General features: G+C 44.6%; 2 long non-coding RNA genes across 2 annotated transcripts in view; one reads left to right on the plus strand and one right to left on the minus strand.

Moving 5' to 3' along the window:
- LOC116580301 overlaps positions 1 to 13273 on the minus strand; it is an 80957-nt gene extending 67684 nt beyond the window's left edge. Inside the window, exons 1-2 of the long non-coding RNA XR_004281591.1 lie at positions 13201 to 13273; positions 12707 to 12800 (exon numbers count right to left, since the gene is read on the minus strand). This is a non-coding gene — a long non-coding RNA (uncharacterized LOC116580301). The remainder of the gene's footprint in view (positions 1 to 12706; positions 12801 to 13200) is intronic.
- Positions 13274 to 13414: 141 nt separating this feature from the next.
- LOC116580303 lies at positions 13415 to 22473 on the plus strand. Its single transcript, XR_004281593.1, has 3 exons — positions 13415 to 13612; positions 21632 to 21793; positions 22356 to 22473. It is a non-coding gene; the product is annotated as an uncharacterized LOC116580303 (long non-coding RNA).
- Positions 22474 to 27852: the final 5379 nt, after the last annotated feature.

Raw genomic sequence — 27852 nt, forward strand, 5'->3', positions numbered from 1 at the left:
ACTTGGCATCAACCCAGGATGCTCAATCTTTGGACAAAACATGGATCATCTCAAACAAAACTGGTCAGAGAACCCATTTCCCACTCTTCCAGGAACTGATCTTACACACATGAGCCATTAACCAGAGTGGTCCAAACTGAGAGATGGTGGGCATGTCAGCCATTCATAACCAGGATAAAAAGAGCCAATGTTTCATTGTAAAAATGAACTACTTGGGCCAACCTGACTTATCCCAAAGTCTCCCACTTGAAGCCTCGCTTTTCTAACCTCACAAGTGTGTCAAAGAATCACAGGAGTTTGAATAGTCCAAAGATGTTGGGGGTATAAGTCTGGCTTTCAAACTTATTTCAGCAGAAGTCCTCGAGACCATGTCTGGAGGTCTCAGTTATCACAAAATGAACCTCAGTAACTATACTTCCTTTGGTCTCTAGAAAAATAAAATATTAAGAAGCCAGCAATGTTTCAAAGAAAAACTTGCAAAAAAAGTGATAAGCATCCTTATCAGTATATTCAGTCTCATATTATTAGTTCTTATTCTGCTTGAATCCAGTTTTTCCATTCATTCTGAGAATTCTTATCCAGTTTAATTTTAGGTCTTCAAGTTATCAGAAACCTGTATGCTAGAGTACTGGTCAGAGTCCTTTCCGTGAATCTTTCTGAAGATGGTCAAATAGGTCAAAATAGTCCATTTCGAATTTGATTTGGGGAACTTGCCAAAACGTCAGAAGATGGGAACATTGGCCTAAAGAGGATCTCAGATCACTATGAAATAATATTTATCTATTTCACAAGCATGAAAATAGAAAATTTTCAAGGTGAATATAGAAGGTTACACAGTAGTGAACAAAATTTAGCTCTTTTAATATTGAGAAGACTGGGTTTTCTTTTTTTAAAAGATTTTATTTATTTATTTATTTATTTATTTATTTATGAGCGCATGAGAGAATGTGGGGAGGGCCGAGGGACCGGGAGAGAGAGAATCTCAAAGAGACTCTGAGCTGAATGAGGGCTGTGCTCAACCTCATGACCCTGAGATCATGACCTGAGCTGAAATTGAGAGTTGGATGCATAACAGACTGAGCCACCTACGGCACCCCAAGACCAGGGTTTCTTATATAATCAAAGGACTGATAAAGACAATGTGAAGACAGTAAATTACCTGGTAACACACAACATCTTTGCTTTCCAGGTAGGTTACCCAAAAGGTAAAAATAAACAAACAACAAAAAAAAACCTTTCACAATCTCTTACCAAGCACAGATCAACATCCATGACAACTTTGTCCTTTTAATAGAAAGAAAACCAAATATTCTGATGCAAAGTATTCTACCCAAAATATTCTATAAAATCCAAATATTCTATGCAAAATATTCCAATTTTGCATAAGTATACCTCTGATAATTAAAACTCATTCTTTAAAAACTTAAGCAAACCCATTCGCATTTTAGTCAGTGTGGCCAGACATAAAATTCTATTTCCAAGACTCCTTTCCCATAAACCTTCTACAACTTTTTCATATCCATTCTGATTTTGTGTGGGTTTTTTCCTCCTCATTCTGGAACAATCACTTGTTCTACTTTCCTTACCTATTTTTTGTAGATAGTTGTTTCTGAAAGACCCCTGCCCTGGAAAGCCCCCTCCCTTAAGAGATAGATAGGAGAACTAACCGCTTGTTTGCTTTTCTGTGAACCGCTGGCTTTTAGGTATAAGGTTAGATTATAAATTGTGTGATGAATTATATAATTAACTGCTCTTTTGCCTTTCTGTAACCGCTTGGCTTTTAGGGTGTGACACTTGTCGCCTGTTCAAACAAGATACCTTCTGCTAAGAGGCATAGTCACGTAGGCAGGGGGCCTCATAGTCAAGTAGGCAAGATATTTTCCTGCTGAGTAATGAGGCCCAACCCCCCTCCTTGCTCCCCCTTCGCGCGCACAAGCTTTTTCAAATGTACTCCCCCTTCGCGCGCGCGGACCCCCGAAACCAATCCACTAACACCGAGGGTGCCTCTTTCAAAAGTTCAAATTGTCAGCCAATCAGCTCTACCCCACCCAAAACCTGTTTGTGCCAATCTATAAAAACCCCGCTTTCCCCTCGGTTGGGGTGCTCGGTTAGCTGGAGCTGCCGACCACCCGCCGGTACCTGCGTCCCAATAAACCTCTTGCTGTTTGCATCCAGTGGCAGTGTTGGATTCTTGGGTAAGGGGATCCGCGGGTCTTTCATTTGGAGGTTCCACCGAGATCATCGGACTCCTGCCCCAGGGATCCAACGGACTCCCACCGGGAGGTAAGCTAACTGGCCAGCCCTAGACTGTCCCTTCGTTTCCTCGTCTTCTGCTTCTGTTCTGTCTCGTGTTTTCTTTCGGCCGTTGTCTAGAATTGTACCTCTACGCGTAGGAGGGCTTGTATTTGTAGGCAGCTTGAGAAGGAGTTGACGAACTCGGACTTCTCCCCTGCCACCCTAGGGGGACGCCCCAGGGATCAAAGGGGCTTGAAGCCCCGCATTTGTCCGAGGGTTAAAACCGTTTGTCCGTTCCAGAGGAACCCCTCGGCCCTGGACGGAATTTGTCCACTGAGAGGAGGTCTCGAGACTCCTTTTGTAGGCCAGTGGAATTTGTACGGTGCACCGCAAGGTTTTTGTCTTTGCCGGCTCGTTAATTGTTTTATGTGTCTTTCACATTGTGCCTTGATTAAGGGAGGGTGTCTAGCCCGTTTGAATCTGAGGAGTGCCTGATTGTATGAGTGTGTTCGTGCGGCTCCACGGCTTCGGCTACGGAGTCTGAGTGGGCTGCACCCTGATTCTCGCGGAACGTCATACGGCATAACGGTCATCTACTCCTTGGAGTAGCCTGGTCCGGGGTTTATACGGATAGACCTTAGCCAAGACGCTCCTAAGCTCCCGCGAGGGACGCGAGCAGGACAGCACCTGAAAGATCCCCCTCCCCTTGTCTGCAACATCGTACATCGGGAGGGAAAAATAAATACTAAGGTCAATAGCTCCACCTCGCGGCCATCTGAAACCTGAAACTCCTCCCCTGTCACCCTGGGGGACGGTCCAAGGCTCTTTGGGGCCCGGTACTTTGGGGCCCCACAACTGTCCGAGGGATACATTCATCTGTGGGCCACAAAGGAAACTCATAGTCCCACACAGCTTTCTGATCCATCTGAAACCATCCTGTCGGTATTACGCCGAAATCGCGCAGTGTCCTTTTTGTTATTTGTTCTGTGTGTCCTACTCATTGTCTTTGGTGTTATTTTAGACTCTGAGATGGGGCAAACACTTACCACTCCTCTAAGCCTCACTCTAGGTCACTGGAAAGATGTTCAGAACCGAGCCAACAACTTATCGGTGGAAGTCAAAAGAAGAAAATGGCAGATTCTCTGTACCTCTGAATGGCCCACAGAGGGAACCTTTAACATCAATGTTATTTTGCAGGTCAAGGAGCGAATCTTTAATCAGGGACCTCAAGGTCATCCGGACCAAGCACCTTATATTATAGTCTGGGAAAGTCTAGTCAAAGAACCCCCTCCATGGGTCTCTCCTTTTGTCCCCTCTTGCCCTCCCTTAAACCCCTCGACGCCGCCTCCATCAGTTCCCTCCGCTCCACCGGCTCCACTCCCCACACCAACTCCTAGCGACCCCTCAAAACCCCCCATCTCTTCTAACCTATATCCTGTGGTCCCTATTGACCCTCCCTCTTCTAACGATGCCCCCTCTCTGCGACGCCCCAGATAATTACAGGTCCTCCCTTCCGAGGAATCCCCTTTGATAGACCTCCTAACCGAGGACCCCCCACCTTATCGCTCTCTTAGACCAGCACCAAACCCCATAAGGGAACCAGATCCTGACCCTTTGCCATCTCCAATCGCAGGCAGAGTTAGAGGCCGACAAAGACCGGAAAAAGAAGAAGCTTCTAGGCTCCTACCCCTGCGTCAGGGGAGGGAACCAGGAAGCCTCCAATATTGGCCCTTTTCTGCATCTGATCTATATAACTGGAAGTCTCATAACCCTTCCTTTTCACAGGACCCGATGGCCCTAACCGCCTTAATTGAATCTATCTTAATTACCCATCAGCCCACCTGGGATGATTGTCAGCAGCTCTTGCAAGCTCTCCTCACCACAGAGGAGAGACAAAAGGTTTTTCTGGAGGCCAGAAAGAATGTCCCAGGGGATGACGGAAGGGTCACACAACTTCCTAATGAAATAGATGCGGCCTTCCCTCTGACTCGCCCTGACTGGGACTTCAATACGGCTGCAGGTAGGACTCACCTACGTCTTTAGCGCCAGTTACTCATAGCAGGCCTCCATAATGCGGGACGTCGCCCCACTAATTTGGCCCAGGTAAGACAAGTGACTCAAGGTAAGGAGGAGTCTCCAACCGCCTTCTTAGAAAGGCTTAAGGAAGCTTACCGCAGGTATACGCCTTTTAACCCAGATAATGATGAACAAAGAGGAAATGTTTCCATGACATTCATTTGGCAGTCAGCTCCAGATATTAGAAACAAGTTACAGCGTTTGGAAAATCTACAAGATTTCTCTTTGCAAGATTTATTAAAGGAGGCAGAAAAGATTTTTAATAAGAGAGAAACCCAGGAGGAAAAAGAGGAACAACTTAGGAAGTTGCAGGAGGAAAAAGAGGAAAAGCTAAGGAAGGAAACTGAGGAAAAGGAAGAAAAGCGAGAACGTAAACGAAACAAGGAACTTAGTAAAATCTTGGCCACCGTAGTGCAAGGCAGCCAGAGCTTAGAGATAGGAAAGTCAGACAGAAAGGGAGACATAAGGAGGCTTCAGATAGAACGGGACCAATGTGCCTATTGCAAGGAACGAGGACATTGGGCCAGAAACTGCCCGAACAATCCTAAGAGAAGTACTAAGCCGGTCACAAGACTCATGGCTTTAGACAAAGACTAGGGGCGTCAGGGTCAGGAGCCCCCCCCGAACCCCGGGTAACTCTGACAGTCGGGGGGCAACCTATTACCTTCCTAGTAGATACAGGGGCTCAACATTCCGTTTTGACTAAAAACCCAGGGCCACTCAGCGACCGGACGGCCTGGGTTCAAGGAGCCACTGGAGGAAAACAATATCGTTGGACAACAGACAGGAAGGTACACCTGGCCTCAGGTAAAGTTTCTCATTCCTTTCTTCATGTTCCTGATTGCCCCTATCCGCTCCTGGGTAGAGACTTGTTGACCAAACTCAAAGCTCAAATTCATTTTGAACCACAAGGGGCCACCGTGACCGGCCCTAAGGGAACTCCTCTACATATCCTTACCTTACAATTGGAAGAAGAATATAGATTACATGAGGAGCCCCCTCAGCCCCAAAAGGACATAAAATCCTGGCTTGCATCTTACCCTAATGCCTGGGCGGAAACAGGAGGAATAGGACTAGCTATCCAACAGCCCCCCATTCACATACAATTAAAGGCAACCGCCGTTCCTGTCAATGTTAAACAGTACCCTATGTCCAATGAGGCCTATCAGGGCATCAAGCCACACATACGGCGGCTACTAGACCAAGGCATTTTAACCCCATGCCGGTCTCCTTGGAACACTCCTCTGTTACCCGTCAAGAAGCCTGGTACCAATGATTACCGACCAGTTCAGGACCTCAGGGAAGTCAATAAGAGGGTAGAAGACATCCACCCTACGGTGCCCAACCCTTACAACTTACTCAGCACCTTGCCTCCAACCCATTCCTGGTATACCGTCTTAGACCTCAAAGATGCTTTCTTCTGTTTAAGACTGAGTCCTCAGAGCCAGCCTCTCTTTGCCTTTGAATGGAGGGATCCGGACTTAGGAATATCAGGCCAGTTGACCTGGACTCGGTTACCACAAGGGTTTAAGAACAGCCCAACGCTGTTCGATGAGGCTCTTCACCAGGACTTGGCTGACTTCCGGGTAAGGCACACCTCCCTGATCCTGCTTCAGTACGTTGATGACATCCTACTAGCAGCCACCAATGAAGAGGACTGCCGTACAGGTACTGGGGATCTTTTAATGACCCTAGGCCAATTGGGATATAGGGCATCTGCCAAGAAGGCCCAGATTTGTCAGGTTAAAGTCACCTACCTGGGCTATGAACTATATGATGGCCAACGATGGCTAACGGCTGCAAGGAAAGAGACTATTCTTAACATTCCTGCGCCACAAAACCATAGGCAATTGCGAGAGTTCCTAGGAACAGCGGGCTTTTGTAGACTATGGATCCCGGGATTCGCAGAGATAGCGACCCCTCTATATCCATTAACTAAGCAAGATACTCCTTTTGTATGGACTGAACAACAGCAGCAGGCGTTTGATCATATCAAACAAGCACTCCTTAAATCCCCAGCATTAGGCCTGCCAGACATTACAAAGCCCTTCGACCTTTTTGTTGATGAGAAACAGGGCTTCGCTAAAGGGGTCTTAACACAGAGACTCGGACCTGGGAGACGCCCTATTGCTTACCTCTCTAAAAAATTAGACCCCGTGGCAGCTGGCTGGCCACCATGCCTAAAGATGATAGCAGCAATTGCAGTTCTCATCAAAGATGCCACCAAACTGACACTGGGACAGCCCCTAACCATCCTGGCTCCACACACAGTGGAATCTCTAATCCGCCAACCACCAGACCGCTGGTTGTCAAATGCCCGCCTGACACATTATCAGTCCCTCCTCCTGGACACAGACAGGATCCAATTTGGACCTGTAATGGCTCTTAACCCTGCAACCTTGCTGCCCACTCCGGGAGAAATACCATCACATGACTGTCACCAGATCCTTGCGGAAACACATGGGACACGACCGGACCTGACCGACCAGCCCATGAAGGATGCGGACCTGACCTGGTACACAGATGGCAGTAGCTACCTGCAGGATGGAAAACGACGGGCGGGGGCGGCCATCACGACCGACTCTCAGCTCGTATGGGCAAGCGCGCTACCAGAAGGTACCTCAGCACAGAGGGCAGAGCTGACAGCTCTGACCCAGGCCCTCCAACTGGCAGAAGGTAAGAGCCTTAATGTTTATACAGATAGCAGATATGCTTTTGCTACTGCTCATGTCCACGGAGAAATCTATCGGAGGAGGGGACTGCTAACCTCAGAGGGCAAAGAAATCAAAAATAAAGCCGAGATATTGGCCTTATTAAAAGCCTTATTTCTTCCTAAAAGGCTGAGCATAATGCACTGTCCTGGCCACCAGAAAGGGGAGACCCCCGAGGCAAAGGGAAACCGCCTAGCTGACGCGATGGCTAAACAGGCAGCCTTGGGGCCCCAATTGCTAACTGTCACTATACTTACTGAGACAGAAAACCTAGATAATGCCATCATTTGGGATTATGAGGAAGCCGACTTAGACTATGTACAAAAATTAGGGGCTGACTATAATCCAGCCCTCAATCGATGGGAATATAACGGAAAAGCTATAATGCCTATAAAAATGGCAAAAGAACTAATCAATCACCTCCATCGGCTAACTCACCTGAGTGCAAGCAAAATGAAGGCCTTAATGGATAAGGCCAACTTAGAAAGCCATTTCCCCAAACAAAATTTCCTTCTTCATCAAGCAGCTGCTAATTGTAAAGTCTGTGCTCAAGTCAATCCTGGAAAGACTGTTATTGGACCTGGAGTCCGGGTGCGCGGACAACGTCCTGGCACACATTGGGAAATTGACTTTACCGAAATTAAACCTGGCATGTATGGATATAAATATCTTCTAGTTTTCCTAGACACCTTCTCAGGATGGGCAGAAGCTTTTCCTACCAAAAAGGAGACAGCTAACATAGTCGCCAAAAAAACTATTAGAAGAAATTTTCCCAAGGTATGGAATACCCAAGGTACTAGGGTCCGACAACGGGCCTGCCTTCGTCTCCCAGGTAAGTCAGTCGGTGGCCAAGCTACTGGGGATCGATTGGAAATTACATTGTGCTTACAGGCCCCAGAGTTCAGGACAGGTAGAAAGAATGAATAGAACCATCAAGGAGGCTTTAACTAAATTACTGCTTGAAACTGGCTCTAAAGATTGGGTATCACTCCTACCTCTAGCACTCTATCGGGCACGAAATACCCCAGGACCTCATGGTCTAACTCCCTTTGAGATTCTCTATGGGGCTCCACCCCCCGCTGTCACTTTCTTTGCCCCCGATATTGCCGCTCATTCCCCCTCCCCCTCTGTACAGGCCCATCTGCAAGCCCTGCAGCTGGTGCAACAAGAAACCTGGAAACCCCTGGCAGCCACCTACAAGGAAAAACTTGACGTCCCACAACGGCCACACCCCTATAAAATAGGGGACACTGTCTGGGTTCGCAGACATCGGACCACAAACCTCGAACCCCGTTGGAAGGGACCCCACGTAGTGCTCCTGACGACACCCACAGCACTGAAGGTTGACGGGATTGCAGCCTGGATCCACGCCTCCCACGTGAAAGCAGCGCACCCGGAGAAACAGACTGATCCCCTTCAAGATTCGGAATGGACCGTACAACGCTCCCCAAATCCACTAAAGATAAGACCTGTGCGATCATAGCACTATCTATTTTTACTTTGGGCATTCTGGGTTCCCATGGGTCCCCCCACCATGTAAAACAGCTCACCTGGCAGGTCCTGTCACAAACAGGGCAGGTAATTTGGGAAACCTCCCAGTCACATGCCCCATTTACATGGTGGCCTAACTTGTACCCCGATGTTTGTAAGTTAGCTATGGGAGCTCCAGCCAATTGGGACGTAGAAAATTATTTTGACTTAAACAAACCGCCTTCACAACCATCTCCCCCGGGACGATTAGGACTAGATCCTTGGGGGGGCTGTGGGGACTGGAGTCAACGAAGTATGTTACGGACTCTAACCTTCTATGTATGCCCCGGGTTTCACAGACCCAAAGGATGGACCTCATGTAGTGGGGCATCCCATTTTTTCTGTCGCAATTGGGGCTGCGAGACAACCGGTGATACTTTTTGGAAACCCACCTCAAATTGGGACTACATCACCGTGACGGCAAATTATTCTCATGCCAGAAGCAGCCCCTGGACACGAAACCAAGCCTGTAAAGACCAGTGGTGCCACCCACTCAAAATAGCCTTTACCGAGTCAGGAAAAAGACAGAATATCACTTATCCAAGCCATGGTACTAACTCAACAATATCAATCAGTTAAGCTAACTGACCCATTAGATCAATATACCTAATGGATATAGGATTCTATCCATGTTAAAGAAAAAGGGGGGAATGAAAGACCCCTGCCCTGGAAAGCCCCCTCCCTTAAGAGATAGATAGGAGAACTAACCGCTTGTTTGCTTTTCTGTGAACCGCTGGCTTTTAGGTATAAGGTTAGATTATAAATTGTGTGATGAATTATATAATTAACTGCTCTTTTGCCTTTCTGTAACCGCTTGGCTTTTAGGGTGTGACACTTGTCGCCTGTTCAAACAAGATACCTTCTGCTAAGAGGCATAGTCACGTAGGCAGGGGGCCTCATAGTCAAGTAGGCAAGATATTTTCCTGCTGAGTAATGAGGCCCAACCCCCCTCCTTGCTCCCCCTTTGCGCGCACAAGCTTTTTCAAATGTACTCCCCCTTCGCGCGCGCGGACCCCCGAAACCAATCCACTAACACCGAGGGTGCCTCTTTCAAAAGTTCAAATTGTCAGCCAATCAGCTCTACCCCACCCAAAACCTGTTTGTGCCAATCTATAAAAACCCCGCTTTCCCCTCGGTTGGGGTGCTCGGTTAGCTGGAGCTGCCGACCACCCGCCGGTACCTGCGTCCCAATAAACCTCTTGCTGTTTGCATCCAGTGGCAGTGTTGGATTCTTGGGTAAGGGGATCCGCGGGTCTTTCAGTTTCCTTTCACCTTTTCTATTCCTAAGTAGTTTTTTTTTTTTTAAAGATTTTATTCTTTTAACAGAGAGAGACACAGCGAGAGAAGGAACACAAGCAGGGGGAGTGGGAGAGGGAGAAGCGGGCTTCCAGCAGAGCAGGGAGCCCCATGCAGGGCTCCATCCCAGGACCCCGGGATCACAACCAAAGCCTAAGGCAGACCCCTTACTGAGCCACCAAGGCACCCCTCTAAGTAGTTTTAATTACATATATTGATTAGAATTCTTTGCCCTTAGAATTCTTAATTCCTGGTGAAAATTAGGAAATAACCAACGGTGGACTGTTATATTAGCATGCTGTGGCCCGGCAAATTTATAAATACATTTCACAATTTATAGAAGTATATCCTTCCTCCTAGTAAATTTTTCAATATTGCACAAAACGTGTTCACTACTAGGCCCAAATATCTTTAGTTCCTCTGTAAAAGGAAGCCCATGGTAGATAAACCCGTGGGTGCAGGAATTAATGTTTCAGTGTTTTATCTGTCTGGGAAATGATCTAGGTATTTAATAAATATCCTGCACTTAACTTATCACAGTATAACTTTAAGGTTTCGAGTTACCAAAAGGACCTTGGAAAACTATTTTTACATAGACATACCATAAAGGCCTCATTACTGTTATAAAGTTTATTTATGAACTTTCATCTTAATCTATTTACTTGTTCTTAACAACTATTCTTCAATTATGCTTAAAAATTTGATGAGACATTAAACAGCTAACCATCACCTTATCGTTTTTTTTTAAAAGATTTTATTTATTTGACAGACAGATCACAATTGGCAGAGAAACAAGCAGAGAGAGAGAGAGAGAGAGAGAGAGTGGAGGAAGCAGGCTCCCCGCTGAGCAGAGAGCCCGACACAGGGCTCGATCCCAGGACCCTGAGATCATGACCTGAGCAGAAGGCAGAGGCTTTAACCCACTGAGCCACCCAGGTGCCCCCACCTTATCGTTTTTGCTGACAAATTCTCTAACCGAGATAACCGGACTTTCATTAAACTAGACGGAATAAAAGTATTATATTCAATGCTGATAACCTTAAAAATATGCCTGTTTTAAATAAACAAACAAGTTTAAGCTAGGTTTTATTTTCCGAGTATCCTGGATCACATGGAATTGAAAAAACACTTGAGTTCACTCACTATATGTGAGAATATACTTAATGTACATAAATGCTTATTTGTCTTTAAGCCAATATAATAGGGCTCTTTACAAATCAATTTTGGTAATACCATCCAGGGATAGAAAAATACCACATATCTAAAAAATACCACATACCTCTAATATATATATATATATACAAACACACATAAATGTATACAGACTCAGAGATCTTATCACTTTAGTTTTAAAATTGTAGCCAGGATACAAGTACAGTAATGCAAAACTCACTAGTTTATGAAAGAACAATTGGATCCAGATTGTGTTTCGGGCAGATTAAATGAGTTAAGGTTACCTGCTCAGATGGCTAAAGCTTCTACTAATAATTGTGGAAAAGACTTTTAAGGTTTTTAATCCATCTAATTTCCCAAATAGGATTTGTTTTGTTTTGTTTGTTTGTTTCCTGACAAGAAAGTCAGGAAATGCAAACTTCAAGTTTGCATTTCAAGAGCTGGCTTCTGGCTTCCTGGAGAAGATAAGGTACTACACAGATATCCCAAAGTCAGAAAAGATAAAAGTTTCTCACAAAGGGCTTTTGTTTTCTAAATCCAAATCCTTTACAGTATTTGCAAGATTTTTGAGATGAATGGTAGAGGTATGGGGATTGGTAAAGAGGATAAGTGGGCTTTAAATAGTTTCTATAGCCAAATCTCTTGTTTTTGTAAAGACCTGATTTGTAAGTCAAGCACAGTTATTTCTAATTCCTCACTGGCTGGATTGCAACCTGAGTAATACCCTATCAAAATACGGACCTACCCATCCGACTACATTATCCTTCATTTGCTTTATATCGGGCATTTCAGGAAGAAGTTCTTCAACTAAGATGGAAATAAAAAAATCCCATATTCTGGGGGTGCCTGGCTGGTTCTGTCAGTGGAACATGTGGCTCATGATCTCGGGGCAGTGAGTTCAAGCCTCACACTGGATGTACAGCTAAATACATAAATAATTAAAAATTAAAAATTTTTTTTAAAAAAAGAAATGCTTTAAAAAAAAATGTTCTAGATTTAGAGCTATGTTTCTTTGGAAAGCCACAAAGGCTTCAGGATGTTTTTCTTTCCCACTGGGTACACAGTTTTCATTTTAGCTTAGGTTTGAAGAGGCCTTAAAAACAGTTCTTAAAAAAAGAAGAACTTATCAGCTTCCAATCTGACCAACTTCTGACCAGAGAGCTACTTAAAAAACAAAAAACAACAACAACAAAAAAATCCTTTTGAATATATTGTCTGTTTCACTTGGGACAAACAGTAAGTATATTATTCCTGGCAAGAGAAGCTCCCCAGAGGATATAAGAGAAGATCCTCAAAGAAGATGCAAAGGATACTGCCCTCCCAAGACCCAGAGCCACTCCCAAAGAAAATCCAAAGACTGAGACAATCCCCTGGAGAGCTGGCCTCCGTTGGTAGAACCACAGCCACAAACGGGGGTACGGTCCACATTCTATCTGGCCATATTTTGGGGGCCTCCAACCTGGGGGTTGGCAAGCCAAATTCTCAGAGATAGAAAACGAGACAAAGGAAACAGCAACAACTGTCCTAGAGAGAGAAAAGACTGAGAATGAATTTTTTCTTTTCTTTTTTAATGCCTTCCAATAGGAATTTGGAGAGGAAGAGACAACATGAAATTTTACCTTCCTCTCTCGACCAGGCACACCAGATAAAGATCTGGGATCCCTGTTTTTGGGAAGAATTCTTACCCTTTGCCGTCTTCTGCCAGTTTTCCAAGGACACTGCCTTCAGGCTGCGGAGTGAGTGGGGTGTCCCAGCAGGTCTCATCCAGGTCCCCAGAAGCTAGAGGAGGAAAAGATTATTTTCCCTCTTCTTTATAGCGAGTGAGTGCCTGATCCAGACGCCTTTTTGTGTAAGGCACTTTGAAAACGGGCCTTATCTCGGTTAAAAGTTCTCCATTCTGGGAGCGCCTGGGCGGCTCAGTGGGTTAAGCCTCTGCCTTCAGCTCAGGTCATGATCTCAGGGTCCTGGGATCCAGCCCCGCATCGGGCTCTCTGCTCAGCAGGAAGCCTGCTTCCCCCTCTGTCTCTGCCTGCCTCTCTGCCTGCTTGTGATCTCTATCAAATAAATAAATAAAAATCTTAAAAAAAAAAAAAGTTCTCCATTGTGGCCACTTGGAAGTCAAGATTATCTTCTGTTAAGGTTCACCTGCTCGTTGGGCCTTAAAACGAAGTTTTACTACCTGTGCTCTCGCACCGGACTCCGTTCAGTCTGAGCTCCTGGAACCGGTGTCCCTCTAGACCCGGTCCACTTCCTAACCGGAACCAGTCCCACCCTGGAACTAGTCTGATCCGGGGCACATCCGGTTTCCACGTCGGAACCAGGCCGACGCCGGAACCAGTCTGACCCCGGACCCATCCGGTTTCTGAGTCGGAACCAGTCTGACACCGGACCGACCTGCCACCCAGTTTCTAAGTCAGATGTGGTCTGAGTGGGGCCGGTTTGCAGACCGTCTGGGAAAAAAAAACAACACAGCAACGACAACAACAAAACGCTCAAAGGACCTGAAAGCTCATAACACAAAAGGCTCCAAGAAGGACATGCCCCCCTGCCTCCTGGGGTAGCCGGAGCAGCGAGCGCAAGAGACCCAGCAGGTACCCTCACCTCATTGCTCCTGCCCTCGGGGATGTTGGTGTTGGGGGGGGGTTCCTCCTTGGGGTCCCTGTCTCGCGCCAGAAATATTAAAAGATAAAGTGAGGCACAGAAACAATTTTAAAGAGTTTATTTGAGCAAAACCGTTTAGAATGGGGAAGCCATCAAGCCCCAGTGTGCTTGGCTGCACTCATTGGAGCTCCGGAGGAGAAGCTACTATCTTTGGGCAAAGGTGGAAGCAAAGCAAGGCGAGTGTAGATTGGCTACAGTTTAAAACCTCCTTGGCTGTTGGTGATTGGTTGTCATTAGCAGCTTGATTTCCTAACCTTGAAGGAGATCCCGGCCTAATTTTCGGTTTGTCTCAAGCCACCAAGGTTTTAGAGTCGTCTCAGTGTCATGACCTCCTTGTTCAATTGATTCAACACTGGTAAAGCTAAGTAAAATGTTTTTCCAGAATTCTGGGAGTTGTTGCAGCAAATGTGGGACCTCAGAGCGGGGGTCATGGGTCCGGAAGAAGTGTGGGTAGCCTGGGCACCCTGTTTGGGGCTGGTGTCTCAAGTGGGGTCAGTCTAAGGGGACTGAGCCTTTGAGCTGGGGAGTCTGTGTGAATTCCTGTAGGTTAGCGTCAGTCAGGTTTGAGGGGATTGGTTGGGTAACCATTTGGTGTTGGAAAAAACCGACAAGAGAAGCCTGCATGTGGTAGCAGCTCAGCCCCTTCCCTCTCTACCCAGTTCAACAGTCTCTGGAACTGCAAGAGCCTTCTAACTCCTTTTTGGCTGATGGGCTTCCTTTTTCCCTTTAATGGGTCCCCAAAGAGGAGAGGTGGCATTCAAGATTTCATGAGTTTGACCACACAAAGCTGAGTTCTCTGGGCTTCACTGATTTTACAGGAAAAAAAGACTATTTCTAGCTTCATCTCTGGAGCAAAAAGTAATTCCTTAACCTGTACAACCGCAAGCAGAGGGGAACTGGGCTGTATATGGCCTGTTTCTTCCCCCATTTCTTCCTGGTCTTTGTGGTCCCTGTGGCTCAGGTCCTGTGCATGGCCAGACAGATGAAGGGGGCTTATTGGCTGCCAGAGAGACAGACTGAGCAGCTGACCCCAGCAGGGGCACCTCCAGCCGGGGCAGACCTCCTTCTCCAACACTGAACTCTGAGCACACCTGGGGTGTCTCAACTGAAGGACCTGCCCTACCCCCACAGCCCAGCCAGACTGACTCCAGTGTCCAGCTCTTCGAGTGCGATCCCCTCTGCATTTCCGTGTGGATGCACACTTCTGAACTGGGTAGTCTTTTAAAAAATGCTCAAATCACAAATGATTTTACTACATTCTCTTTCTCTAGAGACAGAGGCTACTATCTCTTACAAAAAGAGAGTCTGTCCTGCCACAGGCGATACGTAAACAAGTAGGGTGGCTGTATTCCAGCAAAACACATTTTAAAAACAGCTGCAGATCTGACCTGTAGACTCTATGTTGCCAAACACAGATCTGCACATAAGCCCTGATGACTGCCTTTGTGCCATTCTGATTATTGCTGAAGGATGTCTGGGCCTCATCCACTTGGATTTAATTTTATTGAACATGCTGCATGTTTATCATAAGGCACTGCTCACTCAGTTACAGTATCATATACTTACAGAATTCTGGTTTTCTTCCCCTGTCCCTAGATGTCTGTTTTGATGTCCATGATTTGTACGTTGGCAAAAGAGAAGGAAAAAAGATAGCAATTTTTTAATGGCTCACTGTTTGAGTTTATTAGCATAGCAGTTGTAATATGATAAGTAAAAGAAGTAATTGGTTGTTCTTAATGATTGTCTTCATTCCACTTAGCAGATCCTGTAAATGCATACTTAGAACTTCCAAAGATCATTGGTAATCACATCAGTGTAATAGGTTTTCATCAGGGGTAACTGCATTTTAAAATTCTGTTCTGCATAATTTCCGGGTATAAGGAGGATTGCTCTTTTATGAGTAGTTCTATAAAAATGTCTCTTAAAGCAAGTCAGTGCATACCTCAAACTTTTCAGGACCTTCTTTCTGTACAAAAAGCCTTAAACCTTTAACAAATTCTTAGCTGAATCATGGAGCTTGAAGTCCCTTGGAAATTGGCCACAAGCTCTGACCCATGTTGGATTCTGTTGCTTCTTTTTGCCTACTTGGGCTGGTGCGTATATACAACTGATGAATGTTGGGAACATGACGAGGAAAGCAGGTGCACAACAGTTGTCTGATAAATGCTTTCCTTATGTAAGTGGAAGGAGAGATCATCTTGGCCTCAGAAGTTCCTATTTCTTGTATTGGGTCTGCTACAAGTTTTCGGAAGGGCTCAAGGCTCAACTCAAATCTTTTTTGGTCTCACTCTCCTCAACTCTTAAGTGGGCAAACAGGACCAGATCTCTGATTTTCCCTGGACACCTGTTTTAGCCATGTATTCTACCCAGGCTCTCTTGTTTACCTACTGAGCATCATCTGGGAGCAGTGTTTCCTATCTTTGTTTTCCATTATCCCCCCCTGCCCCAGGCATATTTATAGACTTTTTTTTTTTTTCTGATTGCAATGCCCCCTCCCCTGCCATGCTTATATAATATAGTACAATTTCAAAGCCAAAATTGATCACTGATCATACTTGGGTTGAGATGCAAGAAAAAAAAAACACATTTTAAAATGTCAGGCTCCACGTTTTCAGTGTGTCAGACCTTACCCCACAAAGGGAGCCAAGCCTGGTTTCTGCCCTTGAAGGCTTATAGACTCACACGTCATCCATAGTTGAGAGAAGTTCTCTTATAGACTGTTGGTTCAGGAGAAATGAGTAAGTGGAACAAAATACTAGCTCTAATAATGTTTCCTTATTCTTTCATTCAGAAACATTTCATAAACATTTATTATGTGCAAGGAACTGGAAAGGAAACAAAAAAAAAATGTTTAAAAATACCCAGAGAGGTTCCAGATAATGTCTGTATGTACTCCGCCCTCAAGGGAAGTGGAGCATGTCTCCGATTCCTTAGACGTGGGCTGCTCACAGGGACTTCCTTCCAGAGAGGACAGTATGGAAAGGACAAAGCCCGGAGGGGAGAGTAACTGCAGTGGAGAAACCAGGACTTCAGCCAGGAGGTCAAGGTCAACATCAGTAGCAATAAGTCAGGTGGTAGGAGGTGCCCTCGAGGTGACGTGATGAGAATGGCACTTTATCTCTGTGGCATTTTCCCCAAACAGCCATTAACCCAATCTAACCATGAGAAAGATATTAGAGAAATCCCAGTTGAGGAACATCCTACAAAATAACTAATTAGCACTCCTCAAAATGGTCAAGGCCATTAAAATCAAGGAAAGTCATGGTCAAGGAGACCTAAGGAGACATGACAACGAAATAGAAAGCTGTGTCCTTGATGAGCTCATAAGGCAGAGAAAGGACGTTGGAGGATATTTGAGTAAATAGGAATAAACTTTGGACTCGAGTTAGTAGTAGTGTCTGAATACTGATTCATCTCAGAAAAAAAGGGAACCTCGTAGAACAACAACAACAAAAGTATGTGAAGGTGGAGAACATGTCCTAGAACGGACTGGCTCCACCCCTTACTGGGTCTGCAACCCAGACAACTTCCCCAGCTTCTCTAAGCCTTAGTCCAAAAACCAGGCTTAGTTTCCCCATCTTAAAATGGGGATAATAACGCCTTCCCCAGAGACTTTTACACAAGTTGTACAATCAGTTCTTAATCCATATGGTTACACAAAATAGTTGACCTCAATCCACTGTGTCTCAGTTCCTTCAAATGTGAAAATGTCACTGATCTTGGCACCTACATCAATGTTTATTGTAAGAATTTTATTGGATAATATATGCAAATGTGTTTGCATATATCATGTTTGCATATATAACATATGCAAAAGTCTCAGCCAATGCATGGTATCTATTACATATTGAATGAATGACTATTAGCTATCATTGTTAAACCTTCATCTCTGCTGCCCTGGTACTTCCCTGATGGAAGTACATATCAGCAATTGAATCTGTAAGTCAGAAGAAAATGCTATAGACCGGTAGTTCTTAGCTGGGGTTGATTGTACCTGGGCATATTTGGTAATGCCTGGAGACATTTTTGAGTGTCACACTAGGAGGAGAATGTGCTGTGGCATCTAGGGAGCAGGGATGTTTACTAAATATCCTATGATGTTCAGAACAGCACCAACCCTACCCTCAAGGATTATCTGGGCCCCATGTCAGTAATGCCCGAGCTGAGAAATCTTGGTGTTGTTCCTTGGCTCTTACCATATGCTCCCTAGACAAGCAGCGTTGGCATGACCAGGAACCAGCTGAGATGCCAGTGCTCAGGGTGCACTCCAGAGCCCCAGAATCAGATACTATGGAGAGTGGGTCCCAGCAATCTGTGTTTTGTTGAGATCTCTGAGTAACTTTGGTACCCGTTAGAGTCTGAGAAGCACTGGAGTAACACAGGAGATGGCGTGAGTCACAGAAGTTGTGCTAACCTGTTCATCTGTTGATGAAGGCTTCTGTCGCTCGCATCTCAAACTCAATCTTGTTCTATCTCCAAAGGCTTATTGCCCCCCTCAAAGGCAGTATAGAATATAGAATAAAATATAGAATATTTTAGAGATGAAAACTAATGATTTTATTAATTGCTGAGGCAGAACAAGCATCTGCTAACTGGTAGGTTAAGCATACACCCACAGATTAAAAAAGAATTGGAAGAGACACAGTAACTGGTACGATTTGAGCAAGAAATCTGTTTCATTTTGACACTGTGAAGATAAGCATTTAAATAACTAGGTTATAGTCAAGTGTCGTGGGAGTTGTTATTACCCAACCATCTGTACTAGATTTTATGTGTATTTCTAATCATACTTTCATTCACTCATTGAACCTTTATTGATTGAGTGCCTACTATTTTCTAGGTACTACTCTGAGAAGTGGGCATGGGAAGATACAATGGTTCCAATCATATGGCATCCTATAGCTGGTACCTACCTGAGCTTGAGAGAAAATGTTTCCTATAGATTTTGCAGTTATTTATCTGTGTCTTCTGTCCCTGCTGGATTAGTGGCAATATTGCTCTTCTTGCAATATGTGTTGGTTTTCAGTCCCAGACCGTCTTTGACTTTTTCAGCATGAAGCAGTTGAGTGATTTATGGGCTGAATTGTATGTCACCCCACCCCCGAATTCATATGTTGAAGTCCTAACCTCCACTACTTCAGAATGTGACTGTCTTTGGAGAAAGAGTCTTTAGAGAAGTGATTAAGATAAAATGAGTTCTATGTGAGGCACTAATCCAGTAGGACTGGTGTCCCTACAAGAAGAAAGGATAAGATACAAGGCACACAGACTGAGAGGCAATCATGTGAGGCCAGAGGGAGAAAGTGGCCATCTGCAAATCAAGGAGAGAGGCCTCAGTAGAAACTAAGGAAGAGGTGGCCCATATACACTATGGAGTATTATGCCTCCATCAGAAAGGACGAATACCCAACTTCTGTATCAACATGGACGGGACTGGAAGAGATTATGCTGAGTGAAATAAGTCAAGCAGAGAGAGTCAATTATCATATGGTTTCACTTATTTGTGGAGCATAAGAAATAACACGGAGGACATGGGGAGATGGAGAGGAGAAGGGAGTTGAGGGAAATTAGAGGGGGAGGTGAACCATGAGAGACTATGGACTCTGAAAAACAATCTGAGGGTTTTGAAGGGATGGGGAGGTGGGAAGTTGGGTGAGCCTGGTGGTGGGTATTATGGAGGGCACGGATTGCATGGAGCACTGGGTGTGGTACATACACAATGAATTCTGGTACACTGAAAAGAAATTTAAAAAATTAAAAATTAAAAAAAAAAAAGAAACTAATCCTGTAAGGGCCCTGATCTGATCTTAGATTTCTAGCCTCTAGAATTGTGAGAAAGTAAATTTTTATTGTTTAAGCAACCTGGTCTGTTTTAAGTTGTTATGGTGGCCCTCACAAAAGAACACGTAAGATCACCTCGTTGGTAGAAGAAGTCAGAACTGGAGCTCAGACATACCTTAACTCTTTCTCCATCTTATTACACCATGCCGCGGACTCTGGTCTGGGGCCTAGACTTACAGTTAGAGACGACATCCTTTATATCTTGGTATACAGAGCCCCACGCCATGTCTAGCACATACTGGGCTCTCAGCGAACGCTAGCTGAAATCACAAGCAATAACATGTGCCAATCCATACCAGGCCGAGGTCAGAATCAGCCAGAAAGCTCTGTTGTCAGAATTGCTTCTCTTCATAATCTCCCCAACCTGCATCTCCCTCCAGGTGCCCACACCCGAAATCCGAGCCCACAACCTCTACCTGGATCTCTCTGCTTATGGGATTGAGGTACCTCTACAGCGAAGGAAGCCCTGAGCTTGCCTCAAGCAGTCGAGCAGCCAGGTTTCCACCTGAAAATCTATGGAACCTTCTGCCATCGATATATGGCTTTGGCACGTCCAGCTTCTGATTCCAAAGCTGTTAGTTATCTCTGCCATACTCTCAGCCCCTCAGTAAGTACGGGGAGAATGTGGTAGGGAAGTCTTTGTTTTTCATCATCTAAGAAACTCTAGAGTACCTTAAACTTCCCTTTATGTGTTTTTTTTAATTTTCAAATTAAGATTTCTATCAATACTATTACATAAAAGTACATAAGAAAAAGCAGTTCTGTAATTCTGTCCCCAAAGATTAAAAGAAGTTTCCAGGCACAATACTGGTAAATATAACATTGATGTCTCCGGGTCTGTGAGTCAGGAATCTAGGTGTGGCTTAGCTGGTTCCCTCTGGCTTAGCGTCCCTCTGAAGTCTGTAGTGAAGGTGTTGGCCCCGTCTGCTCTCATCTCAAGGCTTAACTGGGGCCCTTGGATGGGTGTGTGTGTGTAGGTGTGAACTGAGCTCCCTCATGAGGTACTCGGGAGCAGATACCAGATCTTTGCCCTCAAGTCTGTCTGTCAGGTAGCTCCATAACATGGCTTCCCTCAGCATGAGTGAGCAAAGAGGGAGAGAGGCCGAACACCCAGGATGGAAGCCACGATCTTTATGGCCTGATATTGGAAGAGACGTTCCATGTCTTCTGCCGTATTGGATTTTTTGGAAGAGCGTTGATCAGTTGAGTCCACATTCAAGGGTGGATGTAACTCAAGGACGTGAATAGCAGAGGATGGGGGTCCCCGGGGCATCTCAGAGGTGGCCTTTCATGCCCTGTGAGCATAAGTCATGTCTGTCCCTAATCAGTGCACAGCACTACTATAGTGCTAGACTAAACAGCTCAAAAGCATATTGATTTCCTGGGCTTGTTGTTAACAAAAAAATTATTAAGAATAAAATATATTTGGGAGGGTTAAAAGGAAAAGGGAGAAAAGAATTAGCTTTAATTCCCCTGTATGTGCCCGCTTTAACTTTTGCCTCAGTTCTGATCCAAACACAGAAATATTTTTACATGGTTATAGTTATCTTGCATAGCCTTTGGTGTCCCATGTCTTTATACTTAACATCATATCCTAAAGAATGTTTCTAGGGCATCTTAATAATCATCATTTTAGCATACCGGAGGTCCTTATTATTTCAAGATCATTTGCTCTCTTAAAATGTGGCCTTAAGTCCCATTGAAAGGCAACCACAACTGTGTTACCCATGGAGGGGAAGCTGTAGCTATAAATTATGAGAGTAAGTTCATATTGTGGCCCTAAATGTAGGCCATAATAGCAGCTCTGCAGAATTTTAGAATGGAAAAATGAGTCAGATGTTAATTTCAAGAGGGGGGAGCGGAGAGGATGGTTAATTTTTCCTGCCAAATTATACGATGATATTATAGACCTTGCCCTTCTCACCTGACTTTCACATTAGTAACATAAAGAAGGTCTTATTGATAAAAACAGCATCCAGGAACTTCATGAATTTTTATCAGGAGCCCTTTTTCTTTTTGGCCCTTTAACCCAAATATTATGTGTATTAGTGCTTATCATCCTATATTCAACTCAGTTGTTAACCACTGTGCTTCTGTGAGTTCCTTAGCCTGCACTTGAAGCAGATCTCGGAAATAACCTGCATCGATTTCACGGAAGCTCATACTTTTGGAGAGATTTGCAATTCTGCATTGTAATCAGTCTCCATTGATTGTGTTTGCCTTATACTGTTAGAAGATCGCTACAGTTGCCTGTCAGCTCAGCCAAAAAGGTATCGGGGGGCAGGGATAAATTAGGAGCCACTGTTAATGAGGGAGAAATGCTTAGAAGGTATTTTATAAGTGCTGAATTCATTACTGAGTACTTTCATATGGTGATTCTCTTTTCCTTCAAATGACACTTTTCTTCCTTGGCTGTACCCTGTATTTTGTTGCCAGTATTTCTTCTAATGATTTTCCTCCTGTGAATGCACCATGACGATGGTTGGCAGCCATTCCCGGATGCTTATAAAACGTCTCCTCTCCTCATTCTGAGCATTAGCACCACATAGGCACACGCACTCAGCTTCCTCCTTGCTCATACAATCATGGCTGTGTTCATGGAATCAATGCAGCTGGGTTCCCCTCCTGGCCTCAGGGTGACTCTCCTTTGGTCTAACTCTCCAATGATCAGAATGCCCTTCCCTCGCCAGTCAATAGTTAATTCAAGGATGGGCGTGTGGCACAACGCTGGCTAGGGAGGGGTGTCCTGGAAGAGCTCCCTCATTCTTGAATGAGGGCCCAAGGAGGAGAGGTTCCATTTTTCTGCCTCAGCATATTATCTTCTCACTTTAGAACCGTGGCAGCAGACTCTGAACCATGAATGAAGCCGGTGCAAGAAGAGAAGCCGATGCCCTGAAGGGAACAGCAGAATGAAAAGATAAGAGGAATGTGGGTCCTTAAATTACCAGCCCTGAAAACTCTCCAACAAATCAGGTGTTCTGGTTACCAGAAATATTTTTGTCCTAACTGTATAAGCAGCTTCCAGTTCTAATTCGGTAATTGTCTCTGAGAGCATCCTCGGTGATGGAGTGTCTGCAGCATTTTAACTTCTCTTTGGAGAGCTGTCATTTGTTCAGCAAGTTTATTGTACCTGTTATGTGTCCGACACCAGGCAAAGCTCTAGGGATACTGGAATGACTAAGACACGGTCCCTGCCTAATGTTATTAACATACTGTTGGGTGTAACAGACATTAAAGGAGCAACTCACTTAACATATTTTTTAAACCAAAAGAAAGGTAAGCACTATCAGGAGAGACATAGGATATTAAATGAACTACAACTAGAACAAATTCTGGAGGGCTGGGAAGGCTGCCTAGAGAAATGAGTCTTGAGGAACTATGCTCAGGTCTTAACTAAGGCTCAGAGCAATGGGGGACCATTTGTTCAGAGACAGCAGCGTATGCAAAGGCATTTGTGCCATAAACCACTGTAGTTTAGGGCAAAGAGAAAGTGGTAGAGAGGTGGTGACTGAGTTTGGAGAGAGACAAGCCGGAGGGGCCAGATCATGCCAGCCAACATAGGCCATGCTGAAGATTTCAGTCCTCTCCATCTACTCCCTCCTCACCCTAGTAAACACCACTTAAAGTTGATCCCAAAGAAGGCTACGATAGGAGGAACAACCCTTGACTTATTATTGGTGACCATGACAAACCAGACACTGGTTGCTCCAGGCAGCTGAAAGAGATCTCGGGCCTCAGTGGTGTCAGAGACCAGTGCTTATTCCAGTTGGCCACGTTCTACCCACGTGGGTTATGCTTGACCCTGGTGTGATTGCTGTTCAGGAATGGCGTGTTCTTCCAAGGCTGGTTGAAACCCATATGTGACATGTGAGGTGTTTGACTGCTAACATGGAGAAGCAGACCACATGCCTTAAAAGACCCATCTTTCCTGGCCATCTTGGGTTCCATCAAGGGAGGGAGTGTGCACACCTGTGTGCTAGAAACTGTGTAGCTGTCACAAAGTGGCCCCAAGCAGAACGACATTGATTACTGTGACTCAGCGATGTCATCCAAGATCCAGGCTCTTCTGTTCATCTTTCCTGATAGCTCTAGTGTCCCAGTAGTGTGTCTGCTGCATCCACCTCAACTCCACACCCCATGTCTTAACACCACAGAGTTCCAAGTAGAATGCAAGCTCTCTTTTCCAGAGCCCCTCTCTTTCCAGGAGGAAAAAACCTTTCCAGAAACTCTCAGAAGACTTTCCTTAATATCTCATTGGCCAGAACCGGGTTATATGTTTATCTCCCAACCGATCACTAGCAAAGAGAATGGGTTGCCTTGATTAACTTAAATGATGCAGGTCATCTGGGAACCCTGGGGTGGTGCACACTGCTGCCAGATAAACCCAGCGTTTTCTTTGCAAGGAGGAGGGGGAAGAGCCATTAGTAGGTATCCCAGAGTCCACACTAGCATGAATCACAATGCACCTCCAGAAACCCTTCACCTTGGAAGTCCCTTTTATTTGCTAACAGAAGACACTGTCTTTGAGGGTAATATCCCTTGTAGATGCATTTTCAGATCATTCCCCGGTTTCTTATTTTCCTTCTGCTTTAGCTCTTGGCACTATAACACAGAGATGGGTTCTTCATTGGATGTGGATGAGTTTGTTTTTTTTTTTTTTTCCCTCCCGGAATACTGTGTATTGGTGTCTACAGGAGAAAATTTCTCAAGTCAGTCACCTCAGAACTCAGTAGGCATGTGCAGCACATCTCCCAGCTAATCCATACAATCTTTAAAATTCAGAGCCAAATTAATCTATACGTAGGATGAGTTAACTTAGGTGCTCTCCTCATCTCGGGTCTGCCAAAGAGGGTCTTAGACTAAACCATTCTCAATATATTATCTGCATTTAATGAAAATGTATCTACCTTTATTTTTTGTGTGATGTGATAACAGATGGAGAAAATTTCCTTGGGATGGAAGTAGGCGAGGAAATGGAATTGTATGCAGAAGGCAGTAAAGGAGGTAGAACAAATCTATCTCAACAGATTATAAATTCCTTAAGGGCAGGGAACACAACTTAAGAGGCCATTTAACATTATATTTAAGAGTAGGGGGCCTTATTTCAGAGGCAAGTTCTGCTACTTACTGTGTGATCTTTGAAAACTTGCCTACCCTCTCTGTGTGTCAGCCCATCTCAGTAATGGGGATAGAAAAAGTACAAACTTCATAGGATGATTCTTTTAGAGGAAGAAATATCAGAAACGAACTATTGATATAAAAATTATTTTTTTAAGATTTTATTTATTCATAGGGGTGCCTGGGTGGCTCAGTGGGTTAAGCCTCTGCCTTTGGCTCAAGTCATGATCTCAGGGCCCTGGGATCGAGCCCCGCATCAGGCTCTCTGCTCAGCAGGGAGCCTGCTTCCTCCTCTCTCTCTGCCTGCCTCTCTGCCTACATGTAATCTGTCTGTGAAATAAATAAACAAAATCTTTAAAAAAAAAAAAAAGATTTTATTTATTCATAAGGAATGGAGAGAGAGCTAGAGGGAGAAGCAGGCTCCCCACTGAGCAGGGACCCCGATGTGGGACTTGATCCCAGGACCCTGGAATCATAACCTGAGCCAAAGGCAGACACTTAACTATCTGAGCTACCCAGGAATCTTATATAAAATCTGTATAAAATCCAAACTTTTTTTTGCACCATGGAGTCCTTCACAGTGAGAAAACAGCAGGAACTTCCTCAGGATTACATTTTTAAAAATGCGAGTGATAAAGTACATGAGATAATAAACAAAATGATAGAATTAAAATACATTTATCAAAATATTTTCAAAAATGGATGAGTAGAATATATGTGCTTCTTTAACAATGCATTATGTAGGATCTGGTGATAAACAATATGAATTCTAATAACTTGGTTAATTTCAGAGACGTGATAAGCATAAACAATGCTTGAGATTTCTGCAACAACTATAATATCATTTGAAAACACCCAGCATTTTAATTGGAATCAAAGTCAGGGGTACTACTGTGATTACTTTCACAGTGGAAGAAAATGCTAAATTTCATTTAAAGGTTGATCAAAATAGAGCTGTAATTTTTTTTCTGGTCTTAGGTTAAGAACCAAACATGGATTATACCCAAGCATTTTCCTTGTTATTAAGCTGTTCACAAACAAAATTTTAGATAACAGTTTAATTATCATTCCCGTCTCTAGCACCCATTGTGAGAAGTTCTATTAGTCTCCTGACTTGTTGTTAAAATCATGTTTTGTTAAAATCACAGTTTTGTTGGCTTTGATGATGGGTTTCCTTAAGTGGAGACCCAGGCTCTCAAGTCTCTTACCCTGTCCTTCTAGTAATGAAGATCATCTTCCATCCAGTGTTCAACACCTACAAGATGGACATCGAGCCCTGCATGAGGAAAGCTGTGATGTCTCCAGTGCAGCACAGCAGGAGGCTGTTTGAGATTGTGCTGTCCCACAGGTGGGCCACCGCGGCCTACAGCCAGGGCGAGGGCAGGGTGGTCACCATGGAGGGTGAAGTGGCTCGAGTGCTCAGCTTTGACACAGGTAAGCTGCCGTGCAAGGCAGTTTCTGAGTATTTGTTTAGAATGTTCCTCTGAGCCTAAAAGTGGCCGGGGGAGTGAGGGAGTAGAGACTGAAGTAGAATGAGCAGGGGCAAGCGGCTGTTTCCCTGCGCAGATTCTACGTTCCTTAAAGGCAGGGACCATGTCTTCAGAAGAAGTATGACTTCACAGTATGAGTTGGGGCACCAGATCTCTTCTACTTGCTAGCACTTCATATCCAACCTCTCTTAGCCTCTGTTTCCAGTCTGTATAATGGGGATATCAATAGTGTATTCCTCGTAGGGGTGGTTGTGAGATTCATTGAGTTAATGTCTATAAAGATTTTACTTCTTCATTTGGGAAAGAGGGAGAGAGCACAAGTGGTGGGGAGGAGCAGAGGGAAAGGGAGAAGCAGACTCCCCAAAGCAGAGAGCCAGATACAGGGCTCGATCCCAGGACTCTGGGGTCATGATCTGAGCCAACAGCAGATGCTTTACCAACTGAGCCACTCACGCACCCCTCAGTGAGTTTAATGTCTAGAGTACTTAGTAGGAGGTGAATAATACTGGCCGCTATTTGCTATGCTTGACTCAGAAAGCAAACATAATAATTTCTCAATGTTTTTTAAATCAATGCAAAAAACTGAAGACAGTTCAACAACTGAGTTAATTGCCTTTAGCACTACAGCTGATTCAGATTGGTGCCATAGAGCAGTGGACCAGACAGTGACTGTGTGGGCAGATTTCCTTATTTCAAACCCGGCTTCCATCATTGATGCTCTAGAGATAAATTAGGAGAATTACTAGCCTGTTCCTACCTCAGTGGCAACATGGGGGAAAATATTAGCATTGATCTCATAGGGGTTTTGTGAAATAATCCACATGAAGTTTTCAGCACAGGGCCTGCCACATTGTATTATTGGCGCACGGTTACTTCACATGTAGCAATCTCCAGTCTCCGTTCTAAGCCCCTGCAGGCGTTACTGCATGTGCTCTTTCCCTCCCCCTCCAAAGAGGCAGGTGTTAACATTACCTGCACTTTCTGGATGGGGAAACAGGAGTCTAATGCAATTACCCAGCTAGTGGCAGAGCGAGACTTGCACGCAGGTGCTAAGCGCCCATCATGCTGCCCCCCGCTGGGTTGTGGGTCTATTTTTAGCAGTTGCTAGAGATGCAGAAAGCACTGGGACAAAGAGAAAGATGAGGATGAAAAGATGAAAATCTCTCTCTCTCTTTTTCTTTCTTTCTTTCTTTTTTTTTGAAGGAGATTTGGAGCTTTAAAGAGGAAGGAAATAAATTATCCTTGTGTTTTCAGCTGAAGAAATGGAGGCTGAAATTCTGATTTTTGCCCAAGCACCTGCTGGAAATAGGAGGTCAAATGAGGGTTCAAGTGCAGCTCTGTCAGACCCTGGGGCCCAAGTCGCCCTCACGGCCCTTGTCATCTCCTCCATCACGTACACTCGCTCGCGCGCGCACGCACACACACACACACACACACACACACGGTACTGAGGAACAGACCTGCTGCATCTCTCTCTGAACTTTTTTGTAAGAATTTGATCATGGTTCGAAGTACATAGCCAGGAGAAAAATGGGATGGCAGGGGAATGGCTTTTTGCATGTGATCCGTTTTATTTTTGCTAAGTCAACAAAACACACTGTATTTGCCTAGGGGAGCTAAGTCAGGCTACTTAAATTTCCCTGTCACTAAAAATATTCTCTTGATTTATGAAAAAATAATCAATAAATGTGTGTTGATTTGGATTAGCACAGATATAAAAT

The sequence above is a fragment of the Mustela erminea genome, chromosome 19 (genome assembly GCF_009829155.1).
Source record: "Mustela erminea isolate mMusErm1 chromosome 19, mMusErm1.Pri, whole genome shotgun sequence".
Taxonomy (NCBI): Eukaryota; Metazoa; Chordata; class Mammalia; order Carnivora; family Mustelidae; genus Mustela; species Mustela erminea.